The 19446-nt window shown below is 31.1% G+C and overlaps 1 pseudogene; it reads left to right on the top strand.

Annotated features, from left to right (window-relative positions):
* The first annotated feature begins 8117 nt into the window (after positions 1-8117).
* On the top strand, positions 8118-18736 carry LOC120091930 ((+)-gamma-cadinene synthase-like; annotated as a pseudogene).
* The last annotated feature ends 710 nt before the right edge of the window (positions 18737-19446 follow it).

Here is a 19446-nt window from a genome sequence, read left to right as displayed (position 1 = left end):
ATATATAAAGATTAATAAATTAAAATAATATGGTGATGGATGACCTGTTTATTTATTTGATTAAAAAACTTAGTTTATTTAAGTTATGTCAGACACCGTTCTTCTTTACTCTTTCTTGTTCCCATTATTTTTATTTTTTATTTTTAAAAAGCATGTTTGTTTGATAACCTTTCTCATTTTTTGTTTCTAAACTTTTAAAAAGTTTTCTAATTAAAAAAATCGTGGCAGGGGTGGGGATCATAGTCGGGGTCGGGGACGGGGCGGGGATCCCCTTCCCGTCCCCGCCCCCTTATACCCTGTCAAACCGGGGATTCCCCACTTCGATTGGGTCCTCGTGAAAAATTTAGTCATCCCTACAAAAGAGCTTAGTTTTTTTTTTAAGTCTTTTGGTCCAAATTTGTGTAAATACAATAGCCTTATTCATGTGCTCTGTCTGGTCCAAATCATTTTCTTGAATGAATGTTGATTATTTTAGTTTTATCTGTGTACCTCTTTTTTGTTCAACACTTTCTTTATTTTGAAATGATTATTGATCGATGTTGAGAAGTACTTAGCTATATTGGTCTAGTGCTTGTAGTTGTCAAACTAGGTTATTGTTTTGAATACTTGGTTATATATGAATTTGCCTTGATTCTTAGTTTTTTGTAACTCTTTTTTCTTGAACAATTTGCCTTGGTTGTACTTGTCAAACTAAGTTATCTATATGATCTCCTTGATTACTTTTCATTATATCAATTTGTCTTGATTATTCTTAGTTTCTTGTGTTAACAATGACATTTGATAAATGAGTTTGAGGTGAATTTGAATGTGAAGACTAGAGGATGCATATTGCATGTGAAGACTAGAGCAATTTTAAGGTACACTTCTGAGCCAATTTTTCATTGCTCACATGCTTCTAAAAATTGCTTGATTATGTTCTCTTCAAAATTATTGAGATCTGAATTTTGTTATAAGAAATCTTCCATATTGATATCTTTTATTTAATCTCTACAAATGATACTGATAATCATATACAAAAGGAGAGTTAGGATAAACATATGAGTTCCATTTATCAGGATTAAAAAATACAACCATGTCATCTTATCTCATCAATTTATAATCTTGTTTCTTTAGAGGGGGAATGAATAAGGCAAGTTGTTTATAGAAACTGAATGATTTTGTTTTCTATAGTTTGGTGACACCATACTCTCCATTTAAAGCATATTATCTATGTTGGTTTTGGGAGCCAAATCAATGTTAATTCATTTTATTTTATGTGGGTGGATGAAATGATACCTTTAATTGCGAAAATATCAAAGATGGAAGCTCAATTCATGAGGTTATAATCCTCAACACTTGATGAATTTTGTATTTTATGACGGTTGTATAGTTGCAAATTACATTTAATGTATTTCTTGTATTATTGGATATTTTTTTTAGTTTCCAATGTAAATTGATTACTAAATTTCAATAACGAAAGGAAGTCATGTATTTAATGCATACATTATGAAGTATTTCATGTGTCTATTAAGCTAAACACAAATGCTTGTAATGTAAATGGGCATAAGTTCAATGTTGTTTGGTATAACATAAGATTAAGCTATATATATGATATAATAGCCTTCCTTTGCAAATAAATATATGATATAATAGCCTTAAAAAAAGGTTATCATATGTCAAAGAAAGTAATAAGAAAAGGCTATTATATATTAAAGATAACATTAAGAGCAAGTTATTATATGCTAAAGATAACTTTATAACTAACGTTATCGAATGTTTTCATAGCCATGTATAAATGCTATATCTTCATACTCTACTTTAGCATCCATTATAGCTCTATAAAAAGACTACAAAAAGTCCCAGACTTTAAAAACACGGGCTATCAGGACCTTTGAAAAAGGCTATAAAAGGTATTTTATAGCTTTTTTCATTAACTATCGTAACCATTATTTCTTGTAGTGTTAATAACAATTGCTGCAATTTTTTATATAAATGCTCATCTAATGGATGTGTAAACAATGTTTCTAAATGGTGATTTAGAACAAGAAAATTTATATGGAGTAGCATAAAGGTTTTTTACAGGCTGAGCAAGATAACAAAGTGTGTAAACTTACTAAATCTCTATAAAACTTAAAACAAGCTCTAAAGCAGTGAGATGAAAAATTTGATTCTTGCATGCTAAATAATAGCTACAAACCAAATGAATGTGATAAACGCATCTATCATAAACAATGGGAAGATTCTCATATTATTATTGGCCTAAATGTTCATGATTGGATTATTTTTAGCTTAAATATATTTGTTATAAATGCAACAAAAATTTTGTTGAGAAATCACTTTGATATGAAAAATGTTGGCGATGCTAATTTTATTATGGATATGAAAATAACGAAAAATCCAGACGGTTTTCTTCTTGAAAAATCACATTTTATTGTGAAAATACTCAAAAAATACAATTACTTCGATTGTAAACATGTGTCTACTCTATTTGATTCAGGTGTTCACTTATTTTCCATTGATCAAAAGGAGCATGCTAGTAAATATGATATGCAGTTGATTGTACAAGATCTGACATTGCATATATAGTATGAGTTCTTTAATAGGTTTATAAGTAATCCAGGTAAAGAGCATTGACATGTCATTGATTGTGTCATGAAATACTTATTGGGAATAAAAAGATTAAGGCTTGCTTCATAAAAAAATCATGTTCTTATCGAAGGTATTTTTTTATGTTGAGTGGAACACATCGTTAAGTGATTCTCAATCTACTATAGGGTATATTTTTATCTTGGGAGATACTACTATTTTTTGGAAACTTAAAAAACGAACGATTATTGTCAACTCTACTATGGAAGTAGATGTTATTGCTTTGCCTTAAGCTGGTAGGGAAACAAGGCTAAGGGATTTATTATATGAAATTCAAATATGTGAGAAACCAATACCTCTTATCTTGATAAATTGTGATAGCATTGCCACGATTGGTAGAGTAAAAAAAATGAAGACTTATAAGAAGAAAATACAATACTGTGAGATTTTGTTTGAGTAACGAGATCATCAATATTAATTACACTAAATCTTATGATAATCTTGCAGATCCATTAAAGAGGCCTTCACTAAAGAAAGGGTCTATAACACATTGAGGGGGACAAGGATGAAACCTTTATAAGTATCGTAAGCCATATATAAGGATATTCATCTTGTGGTAAGAGATCTTTTGAACTAGGTTCAAAGGGAAAATGAATTCTAAAATTTAAGTTAGAGACCACTACTAATGGTGAAATATAGATTATTATTTCACTAGTAAATGTTTAATGTAGTGTCACACTTTTGTGATGCATAGTTATCTTTCTTTTTTCCAATTTTTTATGCCTATTTAAAATATCAAAAAAATGAGTGGCATTATGTACATTTTGTTTTAATATTTAATAACTTCATTAAAAATTTGAGTTTCACTTGAGTGAAAAAGAGAGTTCTCTCCTTTTATGTAAAGAAATTGTAATTGAAGATTGGTTAAAGAGAATGTTATCTACTCAGCTTAATTCGGGCTCGTTATTATGCATTGTGGGTTTCATTGAAGCCCTAATGAGAAACTTAGGTCGAAAGGAGCAAAACGATTGTAGATGCCAAATGAGGATAATTATAGGTTAATTAGTATATTTTAGTTTCCTATTTGTTTTATTGTTAATTAGCGTTTAATTACTCGTTTAGAATTAATTAGTTAATTATATTAATTATGTTAATTAGTTAATTAATAAATTATTATATTTTAGCCCCCATCAACTTAGACATAATAATAAAAAAATTGTTTCATTATCCCTATGTAACATAAAGTTAACCGAAGAACTAAAAGTTGTCAATAGCATAAAATATAGAATTCAGAATGTCTATGATCCAAATATAGCTTAGATCAAACTTCAACGGCTAACAATGTAATTTTCGGAAAACAAAATGTACAAGTTGGCATCTTATAGGGAATCTTCGACCCATCCAGAATATATTAGAATGACCAAAAAAGGAAAAAATGAAAAGAAATGTGGCTTCACCCGGATTGACAACTCTGGAATGAGATGTTTATGTTGCTTCGTTAAACCTTTCCTTCCAATGGTTGATTAATGATCAAGTGGCTTATAACAATACGAATCTCAATCAAGGTTGTCATAGATAAGGTCCAAAGCTCACCTGTATAGGGTTTTAGTTTGGGAATTGGACCATATGGCAAAATTTACGGTTTCATTCTGAAAAATGGCAAAAGCACTTAGGAATAAAATTTATGGCTTCTCATGTGACATACACATGACCACAAATTCCTAAATTTTTTATTTGTCCTTGTCTGGTTTGTAGTAGTTGTTATTGATGAAATTACAAATACTAGGTAATTGCAGAATAAAAAACACGGTCGAGTTATGTATACAGAGTAATTGCTGATATTTCTCGAGAACAACTGCCCTCCTAATTTTGGTCATGCATAATCTCCATATTTTATTATTAAATTTTATTTTATTCATATATTTGAATGATTTTTCACTACTTTACACTTATTCAAATTTTTGAATTGTTTTTCATAATTTTATACATACATTCTTAATAAATTACATGTACATTCTCATATTCGTAATAAATTAGTTTTATTTATTGTTTTTTCTACTATTTTAACGATTTGGAAAAATGAAATATCACTTCGTAAAAGAATGACAATAATTTTTGTTACTCACACAAAGTGTTCATCGATTTAGGTTTTGTTGTGGTTTCTTTAACAAGTTATTGTTTTTGCTATGACTTTACAACATATTAGACTCCTCTTTGATTGCTGATGGAATGAGAATTCTCACTACCATAATTTTCAAAATTTTGATGTCCATATTCCATCAAATTCATCATTCCAATAATTTGTGGAATATATCCAAGCTAAAATTTTTTACTTCGCTGAGTTAACTATTTTCATTTGACAATATAACGGGTTGGTTCTGCCATATTGTTGAAGACAAAGATATTTTGTTGTTGATGTTAATTTTACCAGAGTCCCTTAAATTGATGAAACTACATATAGTAGTAATTGTAGAATAAAAAACATGGTTGAGTTATGTATATGGGGTAATTGCTGATATTCCTTAACAACAACTGCCTCCTAATTTTGCACATGATCTCCATATTTTATTATTATTTTAGATTATGTCTAACCACTTTTCAAATTAATCTCACTTAGTTTAATATGCAGATTTTTCTACCAAATTTATATAAATATCCATATATTATTAAATTTTATTTTTATATATATTTTATTCAAATCTTTGAATGGTTTTTCATTACTTTAAACATATTCAATTTTATTCAAATCTTTCAATTGCTTTCCATAATTTCATACATACATTTTTAATAAATTATTTGTACATTCTCATATTCTTAATAAATTAGTTTATATATTGTTTTTGCTATTATTTTAACGAATTGGAACAAAGAAATATCACTTCATAACAAAATGGCCATAACTTTGTTACTCACACAAAGGTTCATCAATTTAGGTTTTGTTGTGGTTTCTTTAAGAAGCTACTATTTTTGCTATGGCTTTACAATGGACTAGACTCCTCTTTGATGGTCGATGTGATGCGAATTCTCACTACCATGATTTTCGAAATTTTGAGATGCATATTCCATCAAATTCATCTTTCCAACAATTTTTGGAATATATCGAAGGTAAAATTTTTCCCTCCTATGAGTTAACTATATATCGTTTAACAATGTACCCGATTGATTCTGTCAATTTGAATACTATTAGGATTATTGAAGATAAAGATATTTTGTGGTTGATGTCAGTTTTATCAAAGTTCCCCCAAATTGATTTATGTGTAATGGTTGACCATGTCTCGTCTGTTGCCTTGAACACTGGAAATACACTGTATTTAAATAATAAATTAGCAAACATTGACCATTCTTTCCAACCTCCTTAGGGAAACACTGAAATCGTTGATTTCGAAGATTTCAATTCTTTTCATTCTTATATTACCACTACAATAGTTTTTACTTTTTATGAGCAGTTCTATATTGAAGAAAACCGTTTATTTCTTGTACACGTGCATATTAATAGAAACTTTCTGAGAATGCATGTTTAATGTGTGATAGTTGTCTAGGTAGAGTGTCTTTATTGTTTTCAAATAGTTTTGAAATTCTCACACCTTTAGAATTCCATGTGGGGGTAGTCTTGACAATTGTGAATCATTATTTTCTAATTTTATTTATCCATTTTGCTACTTTTAAATTTTAAAAAGACTTTTGTTTATTTATCCAAATGAAAACTTAAATTTTATCTAGTCAGCCCTTTCAGTTTTCATTTTTTGAAATAGAAAGGTAGGGGTTGAGGCTTTGAAGGCATACATCCTAAAAGAGAAAGTCAAATCATTGAGTTTTGAGTCAAAAAGTCGAGTTCATAGAGTTTCACTTAAGGAGAAATTATTGAACCAAGCTCATCGCTGGCACTTTGTAACCTCGAGGGCCACAACTATTTTGACACCACCAATATTGTACATATTCCTAGTGTTAGAGGATTAGTATATAAATAGCCCCACAAAAACAATTTCAATGAGTAAGTAATTCTCTTTGTGGTTAACCAAATTAAATATTTCTTATACTAACTTGAGCATCTGAGTGTATTCAACTCAACACCAAACTAGTGCTAGTATGCTTGCATAGGTCGACTTCAATGATGAGTCCAGACAAGATGAGTGAGCTAGAGGAGCGTTCAATCCCACATGAAGATTGCAAAAGATATGGTAAAAACCACATTTAGCATAATTGAACCATGTTGGAACTAAAATACCAAAGAACCAAAAAACAAAAAACAACAAGAGTTGTAACCACATACTTTGTGAGTACAAAATATACATAAACCTTATGTAGTATTATAGGAAAGTATCTCTCTCATAATAATCGTAGATGCTTTTATTAACCTTTTTAATATAAATCTACCTTCATAAATACTAGTAACCTAACATTAAAGTGAGTAGGTATCACTCTATTTTAAAAAGTATGTTAACGTGTCGCACAATAAAAGAAGGGAATATGGAAAAATTTTCATACTTAATCCTTAAAAAATTTAAAATGTATGTTGACGTGCCCATAAATTATTTTACGAAAATTGATTGTATGAAAATATTTAGTTTTATTTTAAATAACTGGGATAAATTACTAATTTTGTTTATGTTCTAATATATTTTGGTGAATAAATCTACAAAGGTTTACAATGGACAATTTGGAACGAGAGAACCAATCGGAACTTCAAATAAAACTATTGAAACTCTCTTAACATCTTGGGAGTACATTTGCAGATTGGCTGGATGCTGGTCCTATAGATCTAAATGGTTTAAAGATTATAGTCCCTCAATTATCTCTTTAAATTTTGTTGCTCTCATGTAATTGAGCTTCTCTCTAGCCCCTTACCCCTTACTCTTTGTACCTTTTGTTGATATGATAGGCTGTCAAACCTAGTTGAGATATTCTGGTCCACCACTCTTTGTATCCATTCTATTTTGTACCTCTTGTTGATATACAAATAGGCTGCGAAACTTTTGACCCTTGTATAAATTCGTAGCCCAAAACATGAAGTTTCCGATCTACCACTTTTTTAAAGAAGCTAAAGTTTTAAATGTTGACATCAACACAAATTTTGATGTCTCAATTTTATAGAAATGTTGATGAAAAATATATATATAAAATGTCATATAGGCCACATCCACGTCACTATTTTTTTTTTTAATACAACAATTACGAGGTGAGGGACTGAGCCTCCGACCTCTTAGGTCGGAGCGTATATCAATATCACTGAGCTAAACTCACTTTGACCTATCAATATTATTTGGTACGTCCAAGATGGTAGGGTTTCTAGTATTAATTTCCTTACTAATGCCAAATCTCCATAAATAAAAATAACATAATATATGAATCATCAAAAAAATGTGTGGTAGTTTATGAAATCCTTTGAATTCATGGGATAAGAATTTGGGGCCAACAAACATTATATATTGGAAAGCAGCCTATAAATAGACATGCTTTATAATTACAAGGTGTCTCACCAATAATTTCAAACTCTCAAGTGCATAACATACATCCTTCTTCTTCTTCTTCTTTTCTTTTTTTCCCTTCTTCGAGAAAGGAATAATGTCTTCTCAAATTTCAAATTTGCGTACTTCAATTATGAAAGCCAATGACATTCCTGATACTAAGCGTTCTATTGCAAATTTTCATCCTAGCATTTGGACTGATCATTTCCTTTCATCTAACTTTGATGATGCATTGGTAAAACTAAATTCCAATACTTTTCTATTTTGAATAATTTTAAATTTTTATTCTTTTAATTTCAGAAAGTAAACGATGGAACGAAAGAACAAGCTAGAAAGTTGAAAGAAGAAATACGGATGATGGTAGTTGTTTTAGTGGAAAACCCATTGGAGAAGCTAACATTGGTTGATTCAATCCAACGACTAGGTGTATCTTATCATTTTGAAAATGAGATTGACCAAATCATAGAACATTTATATGTGTCTTATTCCACTTTATTGAATAAAGATGTTGATGAAGATCTTCATACTATTGCTCTTCTATTTCGAATTCTCAGGTAACAAGGTTATAGGATTTCATGTGGTAAGTTATACACAAACAATTTTTTTTTTTTTAGTTTTTAAAAATTATGTTTTGTTTAAGTTACAAATTTTGCATATACATATTATTTTTCATTTATTGATTTCTTTGTTATGCTATCTTCTTTATTGGAGTGTTTTAAAAAATCAAGTCACATTTTGAAAATTAAACAAAAATGTATCTTTTTTGTTATATTGAAATTTGGCTAAGACTACCCGTGTTTAATTCAAAAAGATGAAAATTAAATTAGTGGTAAAAAAACGTTGTAAGAAAACGTGCATACTTTTGAAAAACTATAAAGAAAAAACTAATGTCCCTTTGGTAACCATTTTGGTCTTGTTTGGTAACCATTTTGTTTTCTGTTTTGAAAATGAAGCCTATAGACACTATTTTCATCTCCAAATTTCTTTATTTGTTATCTACTTTTTATCAATGGTCTAAAAAACATGCCCAATTTTGAAACTAAAAAACATAACTTTAAAAAATTGTTTTTACTTTTAGATTTTGGCTAAGAAATCAACCATTGTATTTAAGAAAGACACAACTGATGTTAAGAAATGGGGAGGAAATAATCTTGATTTTAAAAAATAAAATACAAAATAAATAAATGGTTACCAAGTTCAATTGTGTTTTATTTTTTGTTTTTGAAGATTAAATTTATTTGCTTCCCATTTCTTACAATGATTTGCATCTTTCCTAGTACAATTGTTGAATTCTTAGCCAAATTTAAAAAAACAAAAACAAATTTGTAAAAACTACTTTTTTAAGTTTTTCAAATTTTGGTTTGGTTTTTTAATCCATTGATAAAAGATAGATAATAAATGAAAAAATTTGGAAATGAAAGTACTGTCTGTAAGCTTAATTTTCAAAAACAAAAACTAAATACGAAATGGTTACCAAATGAGATTTAAATGATTATCAAGGGAGGCTTATGAAAAAATCAAAGTTATGCATAAAGAGTTTAGACATCGAAAAATTTAATTATAATTATATATTTTTTAAGAACCAGTTATTAATTATTTTGGAATCTAAATTGAAACAGATATATTCTCAAAATTCATAGACAACAGTGGAAAATTTAAAGAATCATTGGGTAATGATGAAAGAGGAATTTTGAACCTATATGAAGCATCACATATGAGTAGATATGGAAAAGCTGTGCTTGAGGAAGCTCTTGAATTTACTACCACACATCTTAAAGAATACTCAAATAATCCTCATTTTGCATCTGAAGTCACCAATGCCATGAAATTGTCTATTAGAAAAGATGTTCCAAGAATGAAGGCAAGAGAGTATTTGGGAATATACCAACAACATCCTTCCCATATTGAGACTTTGCTTACATTCTCAAAACTAGACTTCAATATATAAAAGGAGCGACGTGAAATCTGCAGGTACTTCGACAATTATTATTTTTATTACTGTTACGTTTTTGCTTAGGATCTTCGATAATAATAACGTTTTCTAATTATTTTCTAAGATGTTTTTGAAGAAACAATATTGTCACAAATTATTTAATCAAATCATCTAAAGGATAGTTCTCTACATAAATAACAATATATTTTTTTTATTAATTTAGTTCAACTACTTCATATCTTATAGTCATTTCTAATTTGTAAAATATTGAGTTTGAACACTTTTTTTCTATTATAATGGCCAATTGCAAATATATCAGATCCAAAATATTAGTAGGTATAACATATTGTAAAAAAGTTACAAATATGATAAAATATAGATAGTTTATTAGTGATAAGTCATATAGTTAATAAGAGTCTATGAGCGATAGAAGTCTTTAAAAAAAATATAGCATATAACTAATTGTTATATTTGCAATTATTTAAAATGTTGTTATATACATAGTTATTATCTTTAAAAAATACTACCAATAGCAATTAACCTTAATAATAGAATGGTACCTTAATTTTACTGTACACGGTGATAATCCTATTAAGAAAATAATCTTCAACCAAAGGTTATGCTTTGAACTTTCACACTCATACATGATCTTTTTTCCACCTCATTTATGTAATGTATATATTAGCTCATATCAATTTTATGATATCTTCAAGTTCTCCTATTTGTACATAAATTTCATGCGAGGACACATTTTATGAATTATTATGTTTTTTCTAAAAAAAAAAAATATGTTGTAAATTTATTACTACAGACAAAAAAAAAAAAAAATGAAGAAGATTAAAATTATTATCATAATATAAATTTTTTCACTTTTTTTTTTTTAAAAAAAAAATATTTAACAATTCCCTCCATTGATTTATTATCTATTTATCTTTCTTTCAATTGACTAGGTGGTGGAAGGATTTGAAAGTCCCAACTAAATTTTCTTTCGGAAGAAATAGAATTGTGGAGTGCTACTTTTGGACAATGGGAGCATACTTTGAACTTCATTTCATTTCAGTGTTGGAAGGAAAATGTTAACTAAAGTAATTGCAATTTGTTCACTTTTAGATAATATATATGATGCCTATGGAACATTTGAAGAACTCCAAGTCCTCGCTCCAGCAATTCAAAAGTTATTTCCATTCATCCTTATGGATGAAGATTTTATTAGCTTTAATTTTTTTTCTCAAGTACTAATAATTAAATATGGCTTTGTTTTTTTAAAAAATACTTTTGGTTTTTAATGTTTTCATGAAAGTATGTTTTTCTAAACTTTAGCTTTAACCATTTTGCTTCTATATTTTCAACAAATCGATGTCAAATGCCCGTTTGACTTTGTTTCCCTTTGATATTGGATTAAAATTAAATTTTGTTTAGTGTTTGTAACAATGTTATCATACACTTTAACGTATAGTCTTTATACTTTCAAAATTGAAATTCACTAATCTCTATCCAGAGTAATTCATCAAAATTAAGGGTTTGTTTGGATTGGTTTTCTAAGTATTTAAATAAGTATTTATAAGTGTAAAAAAAATGTTTATAAACACTTAGAATGACAATCCAAACGACCCTAAATTTTGATGTATATTATCAAATTGTTAATAAATGTCATCAACTTAATCTTTGTAGTTTATAAACAAATTTGTCATGGCTATTTTGTTTATCAAATCCACTTAGGTAAAAGAAAAATATTTACGTATAAGTAATAATTTTCATAATTACTACAAAATTGAAAATATAGGAACTAATTAAAATGTAACCTATTAATATTAATTCAGGAACTAACATGTTACAAAATTGAAAAATACAAAAGATAAATCTTTGCTAACCAATGTTCAGGCACTAACTTGTTACATTAGATCAAAAATATTTTTTAACTTAAACTTTTGGTTCGCTCTACGTGCATACATTCAAATTTCAACAAAAAAAAAAAAAAAAAATGAAAGAATATATATATATGATATTCCATATTCAAATTTAAATTGAACTTTTTATCAACAATTAATAATGTCATATTGAATTTTCAGGTGGGATAGAAGCATGGTTCATATACTCCCTGAGTTCATGAAACCTTTTTATGTAGCAATGTTAGATCTTTATGAGGATATCAGCAAAGAGATAGGCAAGGATGAAAGTTCACTCCACCTTCAGATTGCAACAGGAGGAGTAAAGTCTCATATTTTCCTTCACTCTCCTTCGCTTAATTTTCTAATTTTTTGTGAGAGTTTCTAAACCTAACTTAGATGATCAAACAAAATGCAATTAATAACAGAAATAAATCGAAAGCAGACCGAGATATATAGTGGTTTGATCAATTTGGTCTACATCCACTTTGAGAATTGAAAATTTATTAATGAGCAATAAATGAATTTTACAAATTACAGATAATCAACGAAACCATCAAATTTGTAATTTTAAGTATCCACTGATATCGAGATATATCCGCACACAACGTAAACAGTTCAAAACGCTACCCGCCTCTGACCGACGAACCACGCTTAGACTCACGCGTCTCTCTCACCGCTGCCGCTCCACGCAAGAAACAGCGCGAAACCCACACCCTCGCTGTCGACCTCGCTCGTCGGACGGAAATCACTCTCGCCGGATAGCCACGCCGCCTGAACCGACTGCCTCCCGATCTGCTCAACCCAGACGGCTGCGGTGCTATCTCTTGCTTTAGGCGGCTCGTGGTCTCCTTCAGCTTTAAGGCGCGGCAGCTTCAGCTTCCTTCACAGACGGCTGAAGCTTCTCAAAAAATACCAGGCGGCTACGTTTTTCTTTTTTTTTTTTTCTGCTTTTCATAATGTCATGCGATAAAGCCCTAAGTTGAGAAGAAAAGGGAAATTACAAAATTGCCATTGTTCATTATTTACAAGAATGTCATCGGACCTTTAATTTTTTCAAAAAAACCCAATAAAGCCGACTTAAATACCTTGTTATTTTTTACAAATCTCAATATTTAGTGCCAAGCTGATTCTTCAATCTTCCTATCATCCAGATTTAATATTCAGTCCATCTAATAGATATTTAAACCTATGGGCTGGAAGAACCTTGGTTAACATATCTGACAAATTCTCAACTGTATGAACCTTGACCAGTTCAACATCTTTCTGGGCCACATAAAATGAAATTTGAAATCGATATGCTTAGACCGTTCGTGATGAGATGGATTCTTCACAAGATGAATAACACTTTGGGTATCACAACGGACGATAGGAATGAACTCTTGCGACAACAACTCACCAGTTATTCTTTTCAACTACACTACCTCTTTCACAGCTTCATCCACTGAAATATACTCTGACTCAGTAGTAGACAAGGCAACAATTGACTGTAGAGCAACCTTCCAACTGACCACATTACCAAACAAACCAAAAATGTGACTTGATAGAGACCTTCTTTTGTCAAGGTCTGCAGCATAATCTACATCTGTGAAGCCTTTCAACAATGCTGATTTATCACAATCCATACTAAAACACAATGATATACTGGCACTACCTTTCAAATATCGAAGCACCCATTTAACTGCATTCCAATGCTCCTTCCCAGGATTTAACATAAACCTACTTATCATACTCATAGCATAACCCAAGTCAGGCCTAGTACAAATCATCAAATACATAATACTTCTAACAGCATTATAATAAGGAATATTAGCCATCTCTAACCTTTCTTGTTCAGTAATAGGACACTGAGGCGAAGAAAGCCTAACATGAGATGCTAAGGGTGTCGAAACTACCTTACAACCAGACATATTATACTTCTCAAGCAGTTTATGCACATAACTCTCATGCGAAATGAAAAACCTTTCTCCCTATCTCTTTTCATATCCATGCCTAGGATCCTTTTCAGTTCACCTAAATATTTCATCTCAAATTCACTACTCAATCATTTCTTGAGATCACAGATTTCAGAATAATCCTTAGACACCAAAATCATATCATCTACATACAGAAGTAGATAAGTATATGTACCTTTCTGAGATAGTTTCCAGTACATGCAGGCATCATAAGAGCTCCTGTGAAACCCCTGCTTCAGAATATAGGTGTCAAACCTGATATACCATTGTCTCGGCGATTCCTTTATTCCATAGATGGACCTGTGAAGACGACAAACCATGTCTTCCTTTCCTTTCACCTCATAGCCCTTAGGTTGAGCCATGTAATTCACTTCCTCCAATTCACCATGAAGGAAAGCTGTGGTGATGTCCATCTGTTCAACAAATATATCAAAGTGAACAGCAATAGATTAAATTAATCGAATGGATGAATGCCTCACCACCAAAGAGAAAAGCTCATGAAAGTCAACTCCCTTCTTTTGAGTGTAGCCCTTGACTACCAGTCTAGCCTTAGACCTAGGCTTGCTGTCACCTCCTATACCTGGCTTGATTTTATAAATCCACTTTGACTTAATGAGTTTCTGATTAGAAGGCTTTTGAACCAATGACCATGTCTGATTCTTCTGCAATGAGAACAATTCTACTTCCATAGCATCCTTCCACTGTTCCTTCGAATCAGATACAATAGCCTCCTCAAAAGTAAGAGGCTCTCTTCAATACTGTCAGCTGCACAAGTAAGAGCATGAGTAACTAAATCAACATAATCATACCTCGTAGAAGCATGCCTCACCCACTGAGGTCTGTCACGTGTAAGCTAATAGTTCTATTTCTCACTGCCTCTTGAGCTTTTTCACCAAAAGCTCCCTCATCAATCAAAATCCTTTGCAGATGAGGCTGTCTACCATCAGAACTGGATGACTGATCACTGGAATCACCTAAACTAACTGATGGTTGTGCTTTCGAATCAATTCCAACCTCTTCCTTAATCTGATCAATTGTCTATTGTTTCTGCTGCTCTTTGACACGAAATGACATCTCTATTTCATTAAAGGTCACATCTCTTCTGATAATGCATTTATTTCTGCCCTCTTCCAAGTACCAAAGTTTATATCCTTTAACACCCCGAGGATAGCCAATAAACATACATTTCAGTGCCTTCTTATTCAACTTCCCTTCCTTGACACGAGCATGAGCTGAACATCCAAACGCTCTGAGATGATCCACGCTTTGAGCTTTATCTGTCCATATCTCCTGAGGAATCTTTAGGCCTAAAACGGAAGATGGACTCCTATTAATTAGATAATAGGCTGTTTGGGCGGCTTCCCCCCAAAATTTAAAGGGTAATGAAGCATTTGTCAAGAGACATCTTGTACGCTCCATAATTATTCTGTTGAGCCTCTCAGCTAAACCATTCTGCTATGGAGTGTACGTAACAGTGAAATGCCTCGTAATTCCCTTAAATTTGCAAAATTTATCAAATTTATGATTAACAAATTTCAAACCATTGTCTGTTCTTAGATACTTTACCTTCCTGCCTATCTGGTTCTCAACCTACTTTTTCCATTCAAGAAATTTCTCAAAAGCTTCATCCTTCTGTTTCAGTGGATACATCCACACCTGTCTTGAAAAATCATCAATGATCGACATAAAGTATCTTGAACCTCCCATAGAAGGTATCTTTGTAGGACCCCACAAATCTGAATGAATATAATCCAAAATTCCTTTGGTAGAATGCTTCCCTTTCCCAAACTTCACTCTAGTAGACTTTCCCATTATGCAATGTTCACAAAATGGGAGTTCATTTTCTTTAACTCCTCCAAGCAAACCTTGTTCTGAAAGAGCTTGAAGACCTCTTTTACTCACATGAGCTAATCTGTTATGCCATAACATGGACTTATCTGTTTCTTTCTCAGATGCAATAGCAGCACTACCTGAAACTGCAGTACCCTCCAACACATAAAGTCCATTCCTCAAGGTTCCCTTCAGCTTAACCAAAGAATCCTTGATAATCTTCAGAACTCAATTCTCAGATTTATAAGAATAACCTGCTCTATCTAATTCGCCCAGAGAAATTAGATTTCTTTTGAGTTACATTTGTAAGAATTCTGATCATACCATCATGTGTTGCAATTCGAACTGACCCAATTCCTTTTACATCACAAGCACCATTATAACCAAGCAGAACTGATCCCCCATCATTTTCCTGAAAGTCAATTAAGAAATCCCGATTAGGAGTCATGGGAAATGTGCACCCTGAATCCATGATCCAAGCATTCTGAATGTCCCTGCTAGACACCATTAAAACCTCCGCTGAATCATACCCATCAGTAATATTTGCTGCACTAGAATCTCCTGTATGCTTGCTATTTGATGCTTCCTTGCTCTTATTCAAAGGGCAATTTTTTTCTAAAGTATTCTTCTTTATGACATAGGAAAAACTTTTTGCTTTTCCCCTTTGATTTCGACTTGGATCTCGACTCTTTTCCTTTTCTGTTCTTTTTCTTATTTCTGCATCTGGCCATGAGTAACTATCCATCATTACGTTCCTTTTTAATCTCGAGATTTCTCGTTCTTAAGGCATCCAACACTATATCCATGGACAATGAATCTCGTCCATATTTAATAGCTACCTTAACTTCTCGATATGATTATGGCAAAGAATTCAGAAGAATAACTGCTTGATTTTCATCCGACATCTTCTCATCGATGTTATTGAGATCAACTATAATCTTCTGAAATTCATCTAGGTTCTCTTCTAAGCCTTTACTTGAGTCAATCTTATATCCAAAGACTTAGTCAAATAAAGACTTTCCAGTTTCTTCCACAACTGCGCTGTAGTAGTGGCCTCATTTACTAGCATAAGTACTCCATCTGACAGATACAGAATTATTGTCGAATAAGCCATCTCATCCATATCCCTTTTTTCAGCTTCTGTAATTGTTCGTGGAAGGTTATCTTCGTCTAATATTTTGGCTATCTTTTGTTGTACCAGAATAGCCCTAATCTTTTTTCTCCATAACCCGAAATCACCTTCCCATCAAATTTAATAACTTCGAACCGTGTAGACATCGAAGCCATCTTTCAAATTAATTCCAACAAAAAACCTGAACAAAGAATATGCCAGCACACACTACTACACAACCTCTTTGGATCAACTAGAACTCTGATACCACTTGTGAGAGTTTCTGAATCTAACTTAGATGGCCAAACAGAAAGCAAACAATCAGCAGAAATAAATCGAAAGCAGTACAAAACACCAAGATATATAGTGGTTCGACCAGTTTGGTCTACATCCACTTTGAGAACCAACTTGAATTAATTTATTAATGAGCAATAAAGGAATTTTACAAATTACAGATAATCAACGAAATCACCAATATGTAATTTTAATAAAGTCACGCGATAAAGCCCTAAGTGGAGAAGAAAAGGGAAATTACAAAATTGCCATTGTTCATTATTTACAGGAATGCCATTGGGCCTTTAATTTTTTCAAAAAATCCAATAAAGCCCACTTAAATACCTTCTTATTTTCTACATTTTTTATAATTTTTTTTTGTACATATTTAGAGTTCTAATTAATCATCATTTATTTTAACAGATGAAAAAGCTATCTGCATCTTACTTTGAAGAAGCTAAATGGTTAAATGAAAAGTACAAACCAGATTTTAAGGAGCATATGGACTTGGCTTTAAGTAGCACAGGCTATACCGTGCTTCTAACCATTTAATTTCTCGGAATGGGTGATATTGTTACCAATGAAGTACTTGAATGACTTACTAAAGGACCTCAAATTATTAAAGCCTCGACAATCATTCGTAGACTCGTGGGCGACATCGTTTCCTACAAGGTACATATTAGGTTATTCTTCATATTGTCAATCAGTTTTGTAATAAAACTCTATGAATATCTAATATGGTATCAAAGCTAGTGAAGTCGAAACGAATATTCCATCCAAAAAATATTGGTATAGCCCTAAAATGGTGAAACTAAAAAATGAAAGGCACCATCTAATTGAAGGGGCATGGTAAGAGGATGTCACATCATTTAAGAGTAATTCATTTATCTGATAAAGATTGTGAGATCCCTTGATTTTTTTAATGTCGGATCCTTAATATTCTCCCTCCGGATGGTGTCTCTTTCGAGTTCACCATTCTTGAATCAAATCCTAATTATTCTTTTATTGGACTAAATACATCTTTGGAATTTATAGTCTGATATCATAAAAGATAACACGAGTTTTCATCTTAAAACCAATAAAAAAAGAGAGGTGGAGTACCCCAATCTATCTTATAGAGGCCCCATGAACTTTACAATGTGAGATCCTATAAAGAAAAAAGAAAAAAAAAAAAAAAACTTGATTCAAGAATGGTAAATGAGGCATCATCTTGAGGGTGTATGTTAAGGATCCAACATCGAAACAAATTAAGGAATCTCACTAGGTATTTATAGGATACAATATGGGTCCATCCTCTAATGGCCAATTGTTTTTTTAGATAAACAACATGTTAACTAATATTACTATCCGTTCAAAAACAACATGAACAAAAAATGAACTTTTTTAGAGTAAACTATATTTAGTTATTTCTTTTTGTTTTTCAGTTTGAGCAAGAAAGGGAGCATGTTGCTTCTGCTGTTGAATGTTATATGGAGCAATATTGTTGTTCAGAGGAAGAAGCTTGTGTTGAACTTCATAAAGAAGTGGTTGATGCATGGAAGGACATAAACGAAGCATGTCTTCATCCAATCAATGTTCCAATGCCTGTTCTAATGCGTGTAGTGAATTTGTCGAGAGTTGTGAACTTACTTTATTTGGATGAAGGTGAATACACAAATGCCGAGAGTGGAACTAAATTTCTTCTCGAATCTCTTCTCGTTGACCCTGTGCCTTGTTAAGTGGACTGAAGCCCAACTTGGTTGAAATGGCCAAGATTTTTCTTTTAGCAATAAATGAATACATATGAGTTTATCATGTATTCTTATGTGAGTTGGATAAATATAGGTGAAAAGTATTTTGTACAAACATTTTTCCCCCTTCTATAATGTTTTCTTACTGGGACCCTCGCCCCTATTATCATACATCCCCTTATTTTTAATTTTTAATTTTTTTAAAGAAAAGATCAATACAGACAAAAAGACTTACGATAACTTCGAAAAAATGCTATAATAAGATTTATAGTATTTTATACAAAATCGTGACAATACATACTATTAAAAGTCTGAGGTTTTTTATAACGTTTTCAAAAGGCTATAAAAAGTCGAACTTTTTTATAGCATTTAGTTACTTGCTATAAAAATTCTTCTTTTATAAGACTTTGTAAACACTATAATTTGTTAGATATTTTTAATAGCCTTTTGTAAAAGTTATAAAAAAAAAATTTAAATAGCGAATTTGAACTTTGTAAAATGAAAGATAACACTTTGAAAAACCTATAAAATTATTGTTTTATTTTTTCCTTTTTGTAGTGTTGATAAACTTTTAAAGATAATGAATAATTATAATTGCACCTTTTATAGCTTAACGAATATATATATTCATATTAACATTGTTGTGTTTTATATTTCACTATACATTAAATGTCAAATAAAAAAATATTTATAATCCA

The sequence above is a fragment of the Benincasa hispida genome, unplaced genomic scaffold, assembly GCF_027475165.1.
Source record: "Benincasa hispida cultivar pf3 unplaced genomic scaffold, pf3_genome.v1.1 HicScf84, whole genome shotgun sequence".
NCBI lineage: Eukaryota > Viridiplantae > Streptophyta > Magnoliopsida > Cucurbitales > Cucurbitaceae > Benincasa > Benincasa hispida.
Note: the sequence above shows the minus strand (reverse complement) of the source record. Positions and strands in the feature narration are given on the sequence as shown.